The following is a 16,690-nucleotide window of genomic DNA, read 5'->3' on the forward strand; positions in this document are numbered from 1 at the left end:
TTAAAAATAATAGGTATTTTTGTTCAGAATCATTTCCAGCACACATATTTTTTTTCTTGTCTATTTGTTTGGCATCTGAAACTTGGGTTTTTTCTGTATCTCAGATTTTCTTAAAGTTACAATAAAGATAAGAAACATTTCTACTCAATCCTGCATACTTGTATAGTTTCTCCTGATATTAGGCTGACCCATCTGACAGTTCTGTTTTATAAGTAGAAGTAATGGATTTAGCTACTCTATATAATTCAGGATGTGATGATTCTGACAATTTTTCTCTTTGTTGCCCTTCCCTTCTTTCCTTCCTTCCATCTTCCTTTTCTTGACTGTTTAACCACAATAATATTTTATGTGGACAACTTGGCAGAAGGAAAAAAGTTTGTGGTAGATATGGAAAGATAATATTAAGCAGACTCTGGTATTATAACACTTTGCAAAATACATATACATCTGTTTATTATTTATAATAGCAAAATCAAGATGGTTAGGTGAGAATATTATTTCTATTAATTTTTAAATTAAAAATTGCATTATTTATGGTCTTATTTGTTTTGAAACAAGGTCTCACACTGTAATTCAGTCTTGTCTTGAGCTTTCATCTCCGCCTTACTTTTCTTTCTGAGTTCTAGAAAACACAGACATGTACAACTATGATCGGCTATAGTTCAGTTTAAAATTTTTCAAGGTATTTTGTCCCTGTCACTTTAAGTATTGTGATAATTTTGATTAAAAAACAACATGTAGTGTATTTTAACACTAACAAAAGATAAACAAGCACTTTCTGGTCATTTAAGAGAATGTAGTCTATTGCTAGGTACTTCTCAGAATTCAACAAAAGTAGGAAACATTTTAAATAAATGTTAAGCCTACAATATAAATTATAATACTGATTTATGGAGATTAAAGTAAGAATGCCTAATATAAAGAATAAGGACAGCAGTATGGACCACAACAGTGACATTCTTGTATTTGAACAGTCTAATTTAGCCACTAATGTAATTTTCATATTGATCTATTAAATGATATTTCTCATACATAAGAATTGTATATACATCATTCTCACTATGCCTCCTACTCCAACCCCTGCTCCACCCATGTTTTCTACCACTCCCACTCAAATTCATGAACTCTTCTTTATGATTGTATTATTATACACACATGCACAGAGAGAGGGGAAGAGAGAGGGAAAGGGAAGGAAGGAGGGAGGAGAGAAGAGAGAGGAGAGAATTTACCAAGTCCATCCAATGATGTTCACATGTACAAGTCTTTAGGGATAACTACTTTAGATTGAATAACCAACCAGGGGTCTTCCGTGGGGGGAAAAAATTATTCTCCAGTCCCTCAGCTATCATTAATTGACTGTAGTTCTTTATCTAGGGGTCAGTGAAATTTACTCCAGCCACATTGGCATGTGAAGGGGTGCCATCATTATTCACATCTTGTTTAGGAAACCTTACTGTTATGACCTCCTAATCCCTGCCATTTTGTAGTGTCTGGAAGGAGAGTAGGTAACACCATCACTCAGCAGATTTTCTAGCACTTAGTCTTTCTAGCTCCTCTTCTGCAATGTTCCTTGAGCCTTGAGTAGAAGGTTGTAGTGTGGATTACCAGTTATGACTGGGCGCCTCATCGTCATTCATCCTCTGTGTTTTCATCAGCTCTGGATCTCGGTAATGCTGCTATCTGCTGAGGTGGAAGGTCCTTGGATGAGTGGTGAGAACCACTGGCAGAAATTAAGCTAGGTTAGGGTAATGGCACGCATAGATTCTCCTCTAGGGTCTGTGACTCTCCTGCCATGGGTAGCTGGCTTGGGTTGCATACAGTAGCAAGTATGGATTCCTTCCTATTGAGCAGTACGTAGTCCAATTAAACAGTCATTGGTTACCCCCAAATAAAAATGTTATTGCACCATTGGGGATGTCTTGCCAGGCCTTTGTGATTTATAGGCTTTGAGAAATCATCCTAAAATCACTTCCAAAGCCTCTGGTGAAAAATAAAATTAGGAATTTTGAAGAGATTATATTTTAAAAGACACAAGAGATGGTAGTGAGAGGAAACTAGCTAGTTGATAGGATTTACTAAAACATGAACTCTTTCATAGTATCTATGACAGTGTATATATTTAATGTGATTTCTTCATTTGGTAGCTGAGCTAAGGTACAGTGGAAAGAGGATGGTGGTGTCCTCTGTGTATTGTAGATACTTAGGAAAACAGCATGACTATCCATCTATAGGTGAATTGACCTAAACTAATGAGAGAGAGAGAGAGAGTTGCTCATGGCCTTTTGCATGCTAAACACAAGTTCTACCAGTAAGCTAAACCTCCAATTCTGAAAAGAAACTGTTAAAAAAAAATACAGTATATAAACAGAAATACACCAAGCTCAAAACCTAGCTACAATTTGTACTAAGTAGTTTAAAAATTAGATTTTAGTAAATATTGCATCCTCTAGTGACTAATTTTGAGTGATACCTCTACTACATGCAAACACACACACACACACACACACACACACACACACACACACACTACACCAGGACTCTCAGTTTTCCAGCTTCTTTGTTTTAGGTAACTCCAGCAAGATTTATATTGTCATATCTAGGAGGAACCTGGGGAATTCTGGCTCATTTTGATTATCCATTTTCATGCTTGCAAAAATGATGTCCATAATATCAGAAGGCCTAGGACCTGATGAGTAAGCTGGATCAACAAGATAGATCTGCAATGAGCAGTTGATCCATCCGATTACCAGACTAGAAAAAAAAAATGCTGTTGATATAATCACCTAAGATTCTGTGGCCTCGCACAGTTCAGCACAGACTTTAAGCAAACCTAGTTCTCAGGATGATTGCAGTGTGTCTCAAAAGAGAAGATTGTTGCTTTGGCAAATCAAAGGTTTAGAGAAAGACAAGGGATTTTATTGGATTCTGTTTTTCCTGCAAACAGCATAAGAGGAGAGGAGAGGAGAGGAGAGGAGAGGAGAGGAGAGGAGAGGAGAGGAGAGGAGAGGAGAGGAAAGTCCCTTGATGAGAAGGGACAATGGGGAAGCCAGCCTGCTGCTTCTGCCTGGGAATTTGGTTTGGTAGCAGGCCTCGGGCCTCTACTTTCTCATCTAGAAAGCAAAGGGTATTGGGGTGGGGCTGGGTGGTTTCTGAGGGTTCGGATATGGATGGATCGATCTCATAGAAAAGAATAAAAACGTATTTATGGGGTGCATTGCCCTCTCTTAGGATTGGAAGGGGTGGGGTATGAGGGTGTGTGAAGGGAGTGGGAGGGAAGTGGGATGAGGGGAGGGAGTGGGAATTTGGATTGTTATTTTGTTAATGTAATAAAAGAAAAGAAAAAAAACAAAAGATATTTATGAAAGCAAGATTTGTGAGTGATTAAAAATGGTGACGAGCATAGCAGAAGGAAATGAAAATCCATCTTACTGAATTCAAAATACAACACACAAGTGTCAGAAACCCAGCTCTTTGGAAAGAGGAAAAGGAACTGGGTCCTTTGTCTCCAGATTTCCCCCATCATGGTCTTGTTCTCTCTTGCTCAGCATCACCTTATTTCTCTCTCTCTCTCTCTCTCTCTCTCTCTCTCTCTCTCTCTCTCCTTACTTTTTGTTTCCGGTAACCATGGTGATGCTTCCTCTCAGCAACCTTCTCTGCAGCTGCCCCTCTTGGTACACAGCAAATTCACTCCATTTTCTGGTGCAGGGTTCTAACAATGCTTTACCAATTCATTCATTACCATTTCCTCCCGGATAATACATGTGGAGAATTATTCTACAGTTAAGCCCCCTCCAGAGGCACTGTATAACAGGGATATTTAATTGTGAATTTCAGTTGCTAACATTGAAGGGGTGATTGATTATGCCAAACACTGAACTCCATGCAATGGCCCTCACCTCAGGGACTGTAAAGGTCCACACTCAAACTTGCTGCCACCTCCCTTTGTATGAAATCAGAAAAAAATGATTGCACACAGATATCATATGGCAAGCCCTGTCAGAAAAACATTGCCCAGTGGGTAATTATCACAATTTCAAAGCCATAAAATTTTCTGTAGGATTTATATACCAATATATACATCGCTTTAATAGTGCCTTATTCTGGAACATGAATAAGCAATATGCATTAAAAATTGTATTAATCTTTCCATGACAAAACCTAAAAGAATCCTTAATATCCCTCATATAGATAATAAAAATTTCCTTAAACAACCATTTACTTATGCCCAGTTTGTGTAGCTTAACTCGCTTGTAATCCTATATGCCTGAAAACCTAAACTCTCCTCTCTCTCTCTCTCTCTCTCTCTCTCTCTCTCTCTCTCTCTCTCTCTCTCTCTCTGTGTGTGTGTGTGTGTGTGTGTGTGTGTGTGTGTGTGTATAAAAAACACAAAGGGGGCCAGATGATGACTTTCATAGGCTTACAGACTAGACTCCTGGGGACACACTTGGATGGAGGCGATTAAAATGCCTGTCAGGCATTTGGTACCAAAAGCCCCCGTGGCAAACCGCTAAATCCTAAGCCCGGGCACCATCCTATTGTCAGTGAATGATGGCGGAGCTGAGTGTTTCGTCATCCTTCTCGAAAATTCCGAGCCTAGTGAGCTCTCTCTCCCTCTCCTATTTGCCTTATTTTCCTTTCCGCCACTGCGGGGACTTTTTTTAATTTGCAGCTTCCCTTTCCCCGGCACACACAGACGCTAGCTGGTGGCTTTCAGACTGCATCTGTCTGGAGCGAGAGGGAGTGTTCTTGGAGGAGGGTTCTGCAGCAGTTCCAAAGGACTCGCTTCAGGGGGACATTGCTGCATATGCACTGGTAATGCTTTAAGGCTTTTACGATCTATTTCACTTTATTTTTAATCCACTATGCAAAGGATCTGCTTTATGTGGTCTTGGATTACCGTGTTTTAAATCCATTATTGAGCTTAATATTGAAGCGCTGCATTTGTTGTAGTACAGACTCCAAGTGGTAAATTTATTATCTGGATATGAGAGACGAATGGACTTATTGGTGAGTTCCGATTTCTAATATTTAGTTGACAAGCCTATATGTTTATACGTGTTTTCTTTGTTTTCTTTCTCCAGAGTCTTCAGCTTGTCTCTAAGAGAGGAAGCACTGATTGGGAGTCACTCAATCAGAAAATTAAAAGGTACTGCATGTTTTATTTGGATGCTTAAATGAGGGGATATTGAGAAAGAACTGGAATGTTTTTATTTAGGTTTATCTTTATGGTTGGTCTTTTATCCAAGAGCCCGTGCTGATCATTGTCTAAAAGATATGGAATTTCTTGTGCAGATTAATCCACCAACCAAGTCTATTTTGAATAGAAAGCATCTATAAAAATATGCCTTTTGTCTATGTTGCAAATTATTAAGAAATATCACCATGCCTAGCTCATTTGTAGCGTCTGAATTTTATTATTGGGACAATTAATAAAATGTCTGAAATTCTGTATCACAAAAAAATGTATTCTTTTGAATTTGAGAGAAATGTGTTAAAAATTATTTTAGCTGATGGTTTCCTGTGGATCCACTTCTTTTTAACATTCTAAATAAGATGGTTCACTCTTTGTAGATGGGATGTGAGCACTGGAAACGAAAGCCCAGGGGTGACTCAGTGTTGTTAGGTTTTGTGAATAAAATACTGTAATTTCTTTACAAATGTTTTAGTATATAACAAGGGATATTACTAAAGTCAAAGACGGTCCATTCTTACCAGAATTTGGTATCATATGCTCTATTCAGAAATAATAGAATAAAAAGGAACCCTCTCTCTTGCTGTTCAGGCATTGAACCCATTGATCTGGGCCTTATGCCTTACACGAAAAATAGTAATTTTTATATTTATCATCAGAATGTATATTGATTTGGAAGGGAAATTATGAATATTGTCCATTCTTTAATTTTTTTAGCATTATCTTTGAGTTTAGCATATGTTCTTGTCCAGAAATCCTATATAGTAGTCATTTGCCTTTTTAAAAAATGGAAGACATTTTCTGCCTTCCTGAGGCGAGACCGATAGCACCCCCAAACCTTCTCTTAGCATCTATGGCATTTCCCTTTACGACTCCCAGTTTAAGATTTTCATACAGAATGTTTAGCTTTTAAAAACTATAATTTACCAATGGTTGAGACAACCACTCTAAGAGTGACATGTCACAACTGTATGTGTACAGCATGAACGCAAAGATTTGCAGCAGCTGAGGGAGACCAGTGCATTGTCCTCGGTTAATTTTCTCTGCAATGTGTAATCACGAGTGACTTAATTTATTCATCCACAAGCACCGCTGAAGAGCCTAGCTTCTGTGGGCAGTCCCCGTGCAAGAGGGGAGAGGCCGATGACACTGTCCAAAGCGTAGGCTGAGCCACCAACGATTTTTAGCCAGGAGAATGCATTTTTTTTAAAAAATTAGTGTGTTCTCAAAAACGGTGCTAAGTGATTTCAGATACTGCATTCATTCCAGTAGACTGGCCTTAAAAACCGATGAGATGATTATGCAGTTTTTTTGTCTCGGAAATCATTCCGTATGATCGCTTAGGTAAGCCCGAAAGAAGACTTGTCATTCCCCCGGATGTTGAAAAACTCTAGAGATCGTTTTTTTTTTTTTTTTTTTTTTTTTTTGAGGTTTTACTTTGAGTAAATGAAAATATTTCATGTTTGGTGAAAATTATCCGTTATTTTTTATCTCACCAAATCCACGTAGAACACACACACACACACACACACACACATCTCCCACGTGGTCTGATTCTTAGCTTTCCGATGTATCAGACACTTGTATTTAAGCTTTGGGGTGTCTGTGCTAGTTGAAGAAGGTAAACTTATCTTTATCCTATTCAAGATAAAGTCTGCTATACCCTGTCAGTGTGAACTGCCCCACTCCATTGCAGTTTGTCCAGGCTTTGAAAAGGTGGCACATGACCAGCAAGAGGACCCTGTTGCCTCCTCTTCCAGGGCCATTTTGGAATCATCTAGTAGGGATGATGATGGATCTGTAATAAGCAGCAGCTTGTTAAAATAGCTCTGAGTGAGGTCTCGATGCCCTAGTGACTAATCAATATTGTCTGCACAGTTCTTAACTTCTTTGCCGAATTTTCTCCCAGTAATGTTATTTTTAACACATAAAATAGTGACTGGACCACAACAGTTCCGTTAATATTTATTTATTTAATTACTTAATTTGTAAAGATTTTATTTCTTTTCTTTTGTTTTTTTATGCGATGACGCCTTAAGAATAGAAATTTGATATTTTGTGTGTTTAGTTACCTAGAACTTGTGTGTCCTATTATTAATTATTAATGTTTGCAGTGCTGATGTTTTAATGCGGAACCCCATAAGTTGTAGGCGTTGGCTCTACCACTGAGTCACATCCCCAATTCCTAGCCACTGATTATTAGATGAATTGCTTGAGAAGAATAGAGCTGTGTGTTAAAATTCCTTCAGGTTATGTGGGAATGATTTTTCTGGATTTCAGTTAAAGTGGAAAAAAATTCAGTTTCATCAGAAAGATAAAAAAAGGCAAGCTGCAGCCTGCCTTTGCTATGGGCGCCTCCCACACAGTACTCCCAGGATCCACTCTGCTATCTGCACTTCGGGTCTCCTGCCAAGCTTCTGCAGTAGCAGAGGGGCAGAGCACTCCATCGCTAGATTTGTCTACACAGACTATGCTAGAAATGATCATCTATGAGCAAGAGAACACTGAAGCGTAGATGATATATGCAGGAATAGGGCAGTTTTGTAATCTCAGCATTTCGGAGACTGAGGCAGGAGGATCACCAGATCCAGGTCGCTATATACTTAGACGCTGTCTCTAAAAGCAAAAACAAAACAAAAACAAAGTGCATAGGTTTTCATTCTATATACGGAAGTCTCTGTAAAGAAACTTTTAGAGTCATAGTAATTTTGGAGAATGTCATTCGTTATTCCCATTTGCTTTTGTTAATTAGATCGATGATTTGTTATTGTTAACTACCTGCCTGACATTATCCTGCTCTTACATGTGATATCCCATTTAACTCTGTAATTCTCAGGAGCAGGTACAGTCTTCATTTCACAGAGGCGTGAACTGAGGCTCCAGCTGTGTGATCACCATGTCTGGCCCCAAACCCTCAGAGACACTCATAAATATTAAACTTATCTTGCAGACTTTTTGTATTTAGTTATTTCCTTAATATTACATTTATGTAGATAATACAAGGCTACAATATAAGCAAAACAGTATACTTTGCAGACTTTCATTTACATGTAATAGAAGTGTGTCTTCAAATAGTTACATCATTCAAGTTCTTATATATCAAACATATATAATACTCATGTTTTCATACATCTTATAGAATATATTTAATTTCATACAGTTTCTTAGAAGGCTGTCAGATAAACTCATAGGTTTATAAATGAATTAACAATACATTTACCTTGTTATTTTCATGGGGTTTTATAATTAGTTGTATAATCTGTGTGTTAAAATTAGTTAGCGAATTCAAGATCAAAATTCAACTCATATAATATTTCGTAAAGACTTTTAAAATTGAAATAATCACAAAAGGTTTGAGTGTCTGAAATAAATAAAGTGGAAATTTGTGTCATGGACGTTTTGAAAAATATTCAAACTAAAGAAAAGTTACCCATAAAATCACCAGGGAAATAAGAGATATACAGCATGTATTGAGACGCTCTTCCTTGTAAAAGAGTGGCTTTAATGGAATAGTTCCCGAGGTTAGCTGGTGCATAGAAGCAGGACAGGGCAGCAGAAAACATCTTTTCAGATGCTGCCATAGAGAGGAAAAAAGGCCCAAAGGGCGTTGATTGTACCATACCAAGCATATAATTTCCTCAGGGACTTCAATGTATGAAATTTATGCACGAGACATTGGTGGTGAAATCCAGAGGTGAACAGGAGTGGTCAAAGGGAATACTGCATAGTAGGAGCTTCAAGAAAAGCAAAGATTAACATCAGCAGTGAAGGAATTGGCCAAGCCTTGGGAGCACAGATGGATCTCATATGTCCTAGACCATAGATAGATCAAGGGGACACTTGGAGCAAAGAGTGGACAAGTCCGTGGCTACTACAAGTCTATACCATATGAAATGACCATTACCCCCCTCCCCTTTGAATAGCAAAATAAAAAATGGCCGTGAGTTAAAGAAGAAGTTTTTAAATAATACATTGAGTTTTTATTTTTTGTTTTGTATTTATGTGGTTTTATTCTTATTCAATAAGAAGATATTTATAAACAGAAGATAACTATTGCCAAAATTATTTTCAGATTATTTATCTTGCAGCTCTGTGTAAGACAGTTGAAGTAAGCATGTTACATGAAGCATCATTTTAGACACTGTCATAGAGGGATGGAAGGACAAAGAGCATTGGTTGTAGATATGAAAAAAGAGCGTGAAAGTCAAAGATGCTTCTGAGTCCCAAATTACACTCCGATGCAGCAACTGATTGACTGCTGGCAGAAATAAAGGGCAGAAGAGTGATTCACAGATGGCTTCAAAGTTTAAAAGAGATTTAGAGAAACGTGTCTGAGAGCCACTTGCAGAAAGGAGTTATCTTTTTGTTGATCCTGGAGTTATAGAAGACGCATAGCCAATTAGTACTAAGTGAGTGGAAGAGGGTGTGTTAATGATGGTGATATGTGTAGGGGGCATGAAGGATGGACTGTACATGATATGGACGTGTGAATGGACTGGGTGGGAAATTGCAGAGGACAGAAATATAAGATAGAGAAAGAAAGGTCTGGAGGATGCGGGTAACGCTACCAAGAAAAAGGGTGAGAGCAGAACCAACGAGAAGATGTATAGCAACATGCTCATGATAGACATGGAATGAGACAGGAATTGGGAACACAGAAGGAAGAGTTAGAAGAACAAATAAATAAATAATAAATAACCAAGAGGAATATAGCAAAAACGTTAGAAAGCAAAGCTAAAACTTGGATTTTTCAGAAAATTAATGTATAAAATATTTCAATCAATCTACATTTTATAAAACTTTGTAAGTCTACACATTATATAAGAAAAGAAATGGTGCTCGTCTGTACTTTTACAATGTATCATAATATAGTGGTTAATAACGTATGAATATTTTGTCTTTTTTTTTGTTCATTCTATTGCATTTAAATTTATATAATCAGGACCGGGGAATACATAATTGAATTTTGTCCTTTTCCCATTCATCATGATCACTTGCATAACTTTCTGACACACATTGATCAACTTTGTTTACCATGCTTTCCCCAATTTGTCAAGGTCATTCAGTGGAATCATTTGTACCTCCGCCCTACAGCTCAGGTGATTTCCAATGGATGTTACCAAAAACCAAAAATCACAGTCTATATTGTTAAATCCTTGACTAGATAAAATATGTTTGGTTCAAATGTGACTATGATTTGCTCTGGAACACAGTATCTGAGATTCTGTTAATGCCATACGCTAGCTTATGGCAGACATTTTCATCATAACTCTGGTGTAGATCACGTACTTTACGAATGAAGGGATGGAGACCCTGATAGTTATACATACTTTAGTTTTGAATCTAAGCCAGGCTACAGAACAGTTGAATTACAGGACAGATACAAGATTTTATAAAGTAAATAATGTGGAAATATGCTTAATACTCTAAGGATTCAGAGGAAAACAAGATTCAATCAGAGGAAGGCAAAGAAGCAATGATGGGACTCGATGGGCTTTTGGTACATGAGAAATCTCAAGAATAGGATTAAGCAGACAGAAAAAGGTGGTTGCATATATAAGCAGGAAAATAATGCATCCATTGAACAAGGTCCTAATGAAATGGGGAGAATGGAGATAAGAATTTGGAGCTGGGTAGCAAGATTCTACAGACTAGAGCAAAATGAAACAAAAGTGGGGAGTTCTTGTGGTAAAGAAATGATGTCTAGAGTTTTTTTCTAACCTGGAGACAAATTCACCCACTCAGCCAGTGAATACGTTTTGCACTCTAGACTCCATGTTCTTTTCCTGGCATTTTAGCAATTTTTTTCCTAGAGGAAGAAATATCCTGTGGGTTAACAAGTAAACGTCATATTTTGTTGCCATGGCCGCTGCACAGAGAATAAGTCCTAAGTAGGACAGAGAAGATGCTAGGAGATTTACCTCTGCAACCTTAAAGCAGAGGTGAAGGGAAGGGACCCGAAGGAATTCAGAATCTGAATGCTAAGGTTAGAAGGGGTTTTGAGGTTCTGTATTTGGACAAACACTTTCATTAGTGAGAGGTTAGAAGGCAAATGACCCCCCCCCCAAAGATAGAAATGATTAGAGCCACTGTTAAGAGTAAATCCAGTGTGAGCCCTTGTTTTTATGCAGCAAGCTTCTTTAAGGTAAGGAAGAATTGCCTCTTTTTACTCCTGAGATTTTGTCATTACAGCCAGTTATTTTGCGAATGATCCATTAAACCAGCCATAATGAGCCATTGGCATTTCATTCTTTCGGCCCATGGTCTCTGCTTATTACAACATAATGAATTCTTGTGGCTCAAGTTTGGGAATGTTAATCTATATAACCCTGGGCAAGCTTCTGAGCTGCAGTTCTCTGTTCCTGCATCCTAATTTATTTGACCCTCTTTTCTGCCTAGAACAAAGGTTCTCATCCTGTGGGTCTTGACCCCACTGGGAAGGGGCGCCAAACGGCCCTTTCACAGGGGTCTCATATCAGATATCCTGTATATCAGATATTTACATTCTAATTTGTAACATCAAAATTAGGGTTATATAGTAGCAATGAAATAATTTATGATTTGGGGTCACCTCAATATGAGGAACTGTATTAAAGGGTCACAGCACTAAAAAGGTCTATAGAGTCAGCCCAGTATCTACTTGGCCCGTGCCATATTTCATCCTCTTTATGCAAAACTCCCAGACCCTGCGTCATATCATGTTCTACCCACATGTTAATGTGACCTTTGGGTGCATCATCTAGGGCTGCATCGAAATGTTGAGATTAGTCTCTGATTTAAGGGACGATCCTCCGAGTCACATTCAGACAGTTTCTCCCTGGTGGACCATTTTGTTGGTTGAACTGTATTCCTTTGACGAGTTCGTCAGATTGTTACAGGGAGATGCATGTGTAAACAGCTGAGTGTCTTGAGTGGCTAAGTATCTGTAGGAAACCCAGGCACATGGGGTTGGAGAGATGGCTCAGTAGTTAGAGGAACCAGTACCCCACTTTTGCCCCAGCAGCCACATGCCAACTCACATCACCTGTTACTGAAGTTCCAGGTGAAGGTCCCCTCCTCTGGCCACTCTGGGCTCCTGCACACACAATGCATATAAACTTATGCAGGCAAATACATACACATAAACTATGTAATGTTTTAAAGAAATCTTGGGACACTGTCAGGAGGAATATTGGCTTCTCATCGCCATTGCTGGGTTATAACTGAGTTTCCCTTTTAGTATCAGAAATCAGAAAAAATTAACTTTTCTGAATCTTCTCAAACCATGTATGAGAACTTTAAAATATCTAGAAAAAAATGAGCCATCAGATAAATAAGGCTTACTTCCCTATAAGGGAAGAATAGCTTAAGTGTGTGTTGAACATCAGTGGGACTGTTTATTAGCATTTAACATTTTTTCTATAGAACAAATTTTATTGGTAAGCATGCCACGTCAAGGTCTCTAGACTAGCATTCCATGTCAACGTCTCTTGACCAGCATTCCATGTCAACGTCTCTAGACTAGCATGCCTAGTCAAGGTCTCTAGACTAGCATTCCATGTCAACGTCTCTAGACTAGCATTCCATGTCAACGTCTCTTGACCAGCATTCCATGTCAACGTCTCTAGACTAGCATGCCTAGTCAAGGTCTCTAGACTAGCATTCCATGTCAAGGTCTCTAGACTAAATACTTTCATTTTGCAGTTTGGTAAATGCTTAAGTAGCATAGTAGGAACAAACAATACCCTAGAAATTTGAATTAAAAAAATTTCAGTGAAGTATCAAGTTCAATTGACATGAAAAGAAGTGAACATATTGATCACATTTTTCCAAGAGTGTTTAGAAAAAAATCCTTAAAAAATGCAGTCTCAGGCACCTCTGTACCTGTTCTATCAACACAAAATACACCAAGGGGGAGCAAAGGGAATGAGAAGAGTGTGTGTGTGTGTGTGTGTGTGTGTGTGTGTGTGTGTGTTCACCTTTCTATATAGACAGTATAATTGAGCTGAAACGGGAAAGTTTTCAGAATCTGAATGCCACCCTTCAACAGCTAAATGGTTGAGCATTTCAGAGTGGCAGGGTATCACCTCTGATCTATCCCTTCCTTCCTCCTCCACTCCCGCCTCTTTCACACACATACATACAGATGCACACATACAGGTCTCTCTCCCTTCCCTCCCTTCATTCATCTTTTCCTTACAAAGAAGGATGAATTGATTATCTTTTTCCATGGATTCTGTTGAAGTCTGATTCACATGGTTTGAATTAACCTTCCTTAAAATTCCCTCCCAGTGTTAATGACTCTGGATTATGACCATTAAAGGAGCGGGATGTACATTGATCTCCGTCTGGCATTGGTTAAAACCAAGCTAGTTCATTTAACACCTCATAACCAAAATATAGTTTTTACAATATTTAAGAGTGGAAAAAAAATGATGGTTCTTTTTTGAAAAGTCTTGCTCTATATCTAAGATGAACAATAGCTATATTCTTTCCAGTTATTGTCAATTTTAGAAATTTCTTGCTAGTGGTAGGTATTTGTGACTCAATAGAAGGAAGAGGATGCGACATGTAGACATTAATGGTTCTTCCCACATTACCTAAGTGCTTTGGGTTGGCATAAATTTTAGTGTACTTAGAGGTGAATTTTTTTTTATTGAGAAAAGAAAAAAAAAGAAAAAAAAAACAAATTTCCTCCTCCTCCCAGCCTCCCATTTCCCTCCCCCTCCTCCCACCCTTCTCGCCCTCCCCCCACTCCTCTCCCCCTCCCTCTCCAGCCCAAAGAGCAGTAAGATTTCCCTGCCCTGTGGTAAGTCCTAGGTCCTCCCCGCTCCGTGCATTTCTAGGAAGGTGAACATCCAAACTGGCTAGGCTCCCACAAAGCCAGCACATTACGTAGGTTCAAAACCCCGTGCCATTGTCCTTGGGTTCTCATCAGCCCTCATTGTTCGCCATGCTCAGAGAGTCCAGTTTTATCCCATGCTTTTTCAGTCACAGTTCAGCTGGCCTTGGTGAGCTCCCAATAGATCAGCTCCACTGTCTCAGTGGGTGGGTGCTCCCCTCGTGGTCCCGACTTCTTTGCTCATGTTCTCCCTCCTTCTGCTCCTCATCGGGACCTTGGGAGCTCAGTCCAGTGCTCCAGTGTGGTTCCAGACTCTTAAAAGTAAAAGCCTAAGCAAGCTGCCTAGATTCATATTGTGGCTGCAGAAATTCAAATAATTGACAAGATTATGTTGGTGGTACTTAAGAAATATGGGAAGTAACAATCAAAAATGGGGGAGGGAGACATTCAGGAAGAACTTATGAGTCCATGAAAGTCTTAAGAGTCAGCTCAGAATGTTGTACTTTTCATTCCCAGGACAGTGACTAGCCCGACAGATAAGAGAGAACCAGGAAATGGAACACCAGGGTCAGTGCATACAATGCATACATGTTTTTCATTCTGCTCCCTATGCTGTGTACATGAAACATCAACTTATATATTTTTTGAGTAATGTATTTGGATTTCAAGAAGAAAAAAAAGAAAGATAGAAATAACCTGAGAACCAAACTTGGGTCCTCTAGAAGAGTGGCAAGGGATCTTAACTATTGAACTATCTATCTTTTCAGTTCCTGGTTTGGTTTGTAACAACTATTAAAAGAAAGGGGAATGAAACCGTAAATAACTGTGCATGAAACACTGGAATAAGTTTAGCCATCTAGGCCCTCTAGTGTTTTGACTTGCTGTTATTGCAAGGGGTTGGTACACTTGATTTAGTTCGTAACCTGTAATAAACATAGTTCCCATTCCTTTCACTCAGGAAACCTTCTCTTTCCTCTTCCATAATAAGAGACCCTCTCTTTGGTAGTTTTCTATTATATATGATCATTCAAAATAGGAGTCCCAGTCTTCTTGGAAAGTATGTGTATTAGCCATATGACTAATTTCTGGCCAGTAAATCATAAACTGAATTTAGCTGTGTAATTCACACCAGGTACTTAAAAAAAGACAGAGTATGGCATCCATTATTCTTCTGTCCTTTCTGCTCGTCTTCCAGACTAAATGGCTGGAGCTTCAACAGCCAATCTCAATTAGGGATAATCTTGTAAGCAAATTTTGAGTTTTCCAATTACTTACAGCCTATTTTTCATATTTATTTAATAACCTTTTAACCTTCTTATTTCTTTCAAAGATTGCCAAGCATTATTGTTACTTATCTAATCACTTTTGTATTCAGATTACTTATTAGCTGGACATCATAAGCATTTGCCTAATACCCTACCTTTTGCAAGGCAGATGCAAGACGCTCTTACATACTGGGCCTGACAGACTGTATCAAAGAGACACCACTTTAAAACAAAATCCACCAAACCACACAAAAATTAAGTCTGATTTCTAAACTATACAAATCCAAACACTTACAATGTCCTATCACTTCTACCACTCAAGCACACTTCAAATCTGCCTGCTTCTCTATCCCCACAAGGATGGTGACGTTTCAGACTTCCATCATGTTTCATCCAAGACCTGACATTTCCCGTCACTCTTCCCCAATACAAACCATTATCTGCATGGTGGATGAATCAATGTTTTCAGAACAGTCTAATCTTTGACATTTTTCTATTCCCCCCAACTGATCACATTCACCCTAAGGTCCCGAGTCTGTACACTGCTGCAGGTCATCTGTGATCAGCTCTGCCAGAAGACAGGTCCGTCTTATGTTGGTAACCCTGGAGCGGATACACATTTCTTTTCTTTTAGTCCTGTGTTCTTTCTGTTTCCTTTCCTCACCTCCCCTAATCCAGACGTTCTCCTTCTTCACTTACCTCAAACCCTGCTCACTGGCCAGATCTCAGAGTTTGTGTCTGAGCCTTTTGACATCTTCTGGTCTAAATTATGCTGGCACTGTGGGGAACTCTCACAATTGAACCTGTATTATCAGAGTAACACGTCTTCTCCATGAGAATGGGTTCTCCATGATAGTTAGTCTTACTCCTGCCTCAATCCCTAACACTCCCAATAGTGACCTCTCCAGAGCAGGTGATCAGAAAACACTGCTGAGCTACAAGACTTACTAACTGACCCAATGTCTTTTTTCTTCCCTTCAAAGGCACCTTTCACGTCTCAACCAAAATTCTACTTCTCAAAACCCCAGCTATCCTTCATTCTATCAGAGCCATGCATGTGTTCTTACCTTCTAACTGGACACTTTTTCTTGTGCTTTTCTGAGAGACTTTAGTTTCGTGTTGACAGTATCCTAAACCACCATTAGGGATACATTCTAGAGAGTGCAAAATCTTAGAAATGAATTTTGTTGTAGTAACTACATATGTCAAGAAAGTTGCTCACTGGATCACTTCATCTTGCCAGAATAGGTATCTTTGGAATCTATGGTTGGTAAACTACACTTTTCCATAAGTATACCAGGCCTTATATAGACTTTAACAAATGAAGTACCTTGGGTTCAGATCCAGAGTCGCCCTGTTATCCTTGGGGAAATGCTGGGATCTTTTCAAGCCTCCATTGTGAAACACAGGAAT

The 16,690-nt window shown here is 38.8% G+C and overlaps 1 protein-coding gene across 21 annotated transcripts in view; it reads left to right on the forward strand.

The window, feature by feature from the left end:
- Positions 1-16,690, forward strand: part of Map2 (microtubule associated protein 2) — a 275,825-nt gene that overhangs the window by 144,985 nt on the left and 114,150 nt on the right. For 16 of the 21 annotated variants that reach the window (XM_041631829.1, XM_041631848.1, XM_041631826.1 and 13 more), the window contains exons 1-2: positions 4,653-4,812; positions 5,082-5,146. The gene's annotated coding sequence lies outside the window, so the exon portion shown is untranslated. Of the gene's footprint in view, positions 1-4,652; positions 4,813-5,081; positions 5,147-16,690 lie in introns of those variants that run through there. The other 5 variants (XM_041631846.1, XM_041631847.1, XM_041631827.1 and 2 more) reach the window with 3 other exon arrangements.

This window comes from Microtus oregoni, unplaced genomic scaffold, assembly GCF_018167655.1.
Source record: "Microtus oregoni isolate MIOR12 unplaced genomic scaffold, Mior012 000038F_ref0000394, whole genome shotgun sequence".
Classification (NCBI taxonomy): domain Eukaryota; kingdom Metazoa; phylum Chordata; class Mammalia; order Rodentia; family Cricetidae; genus Microtus; species Microtus oregoni.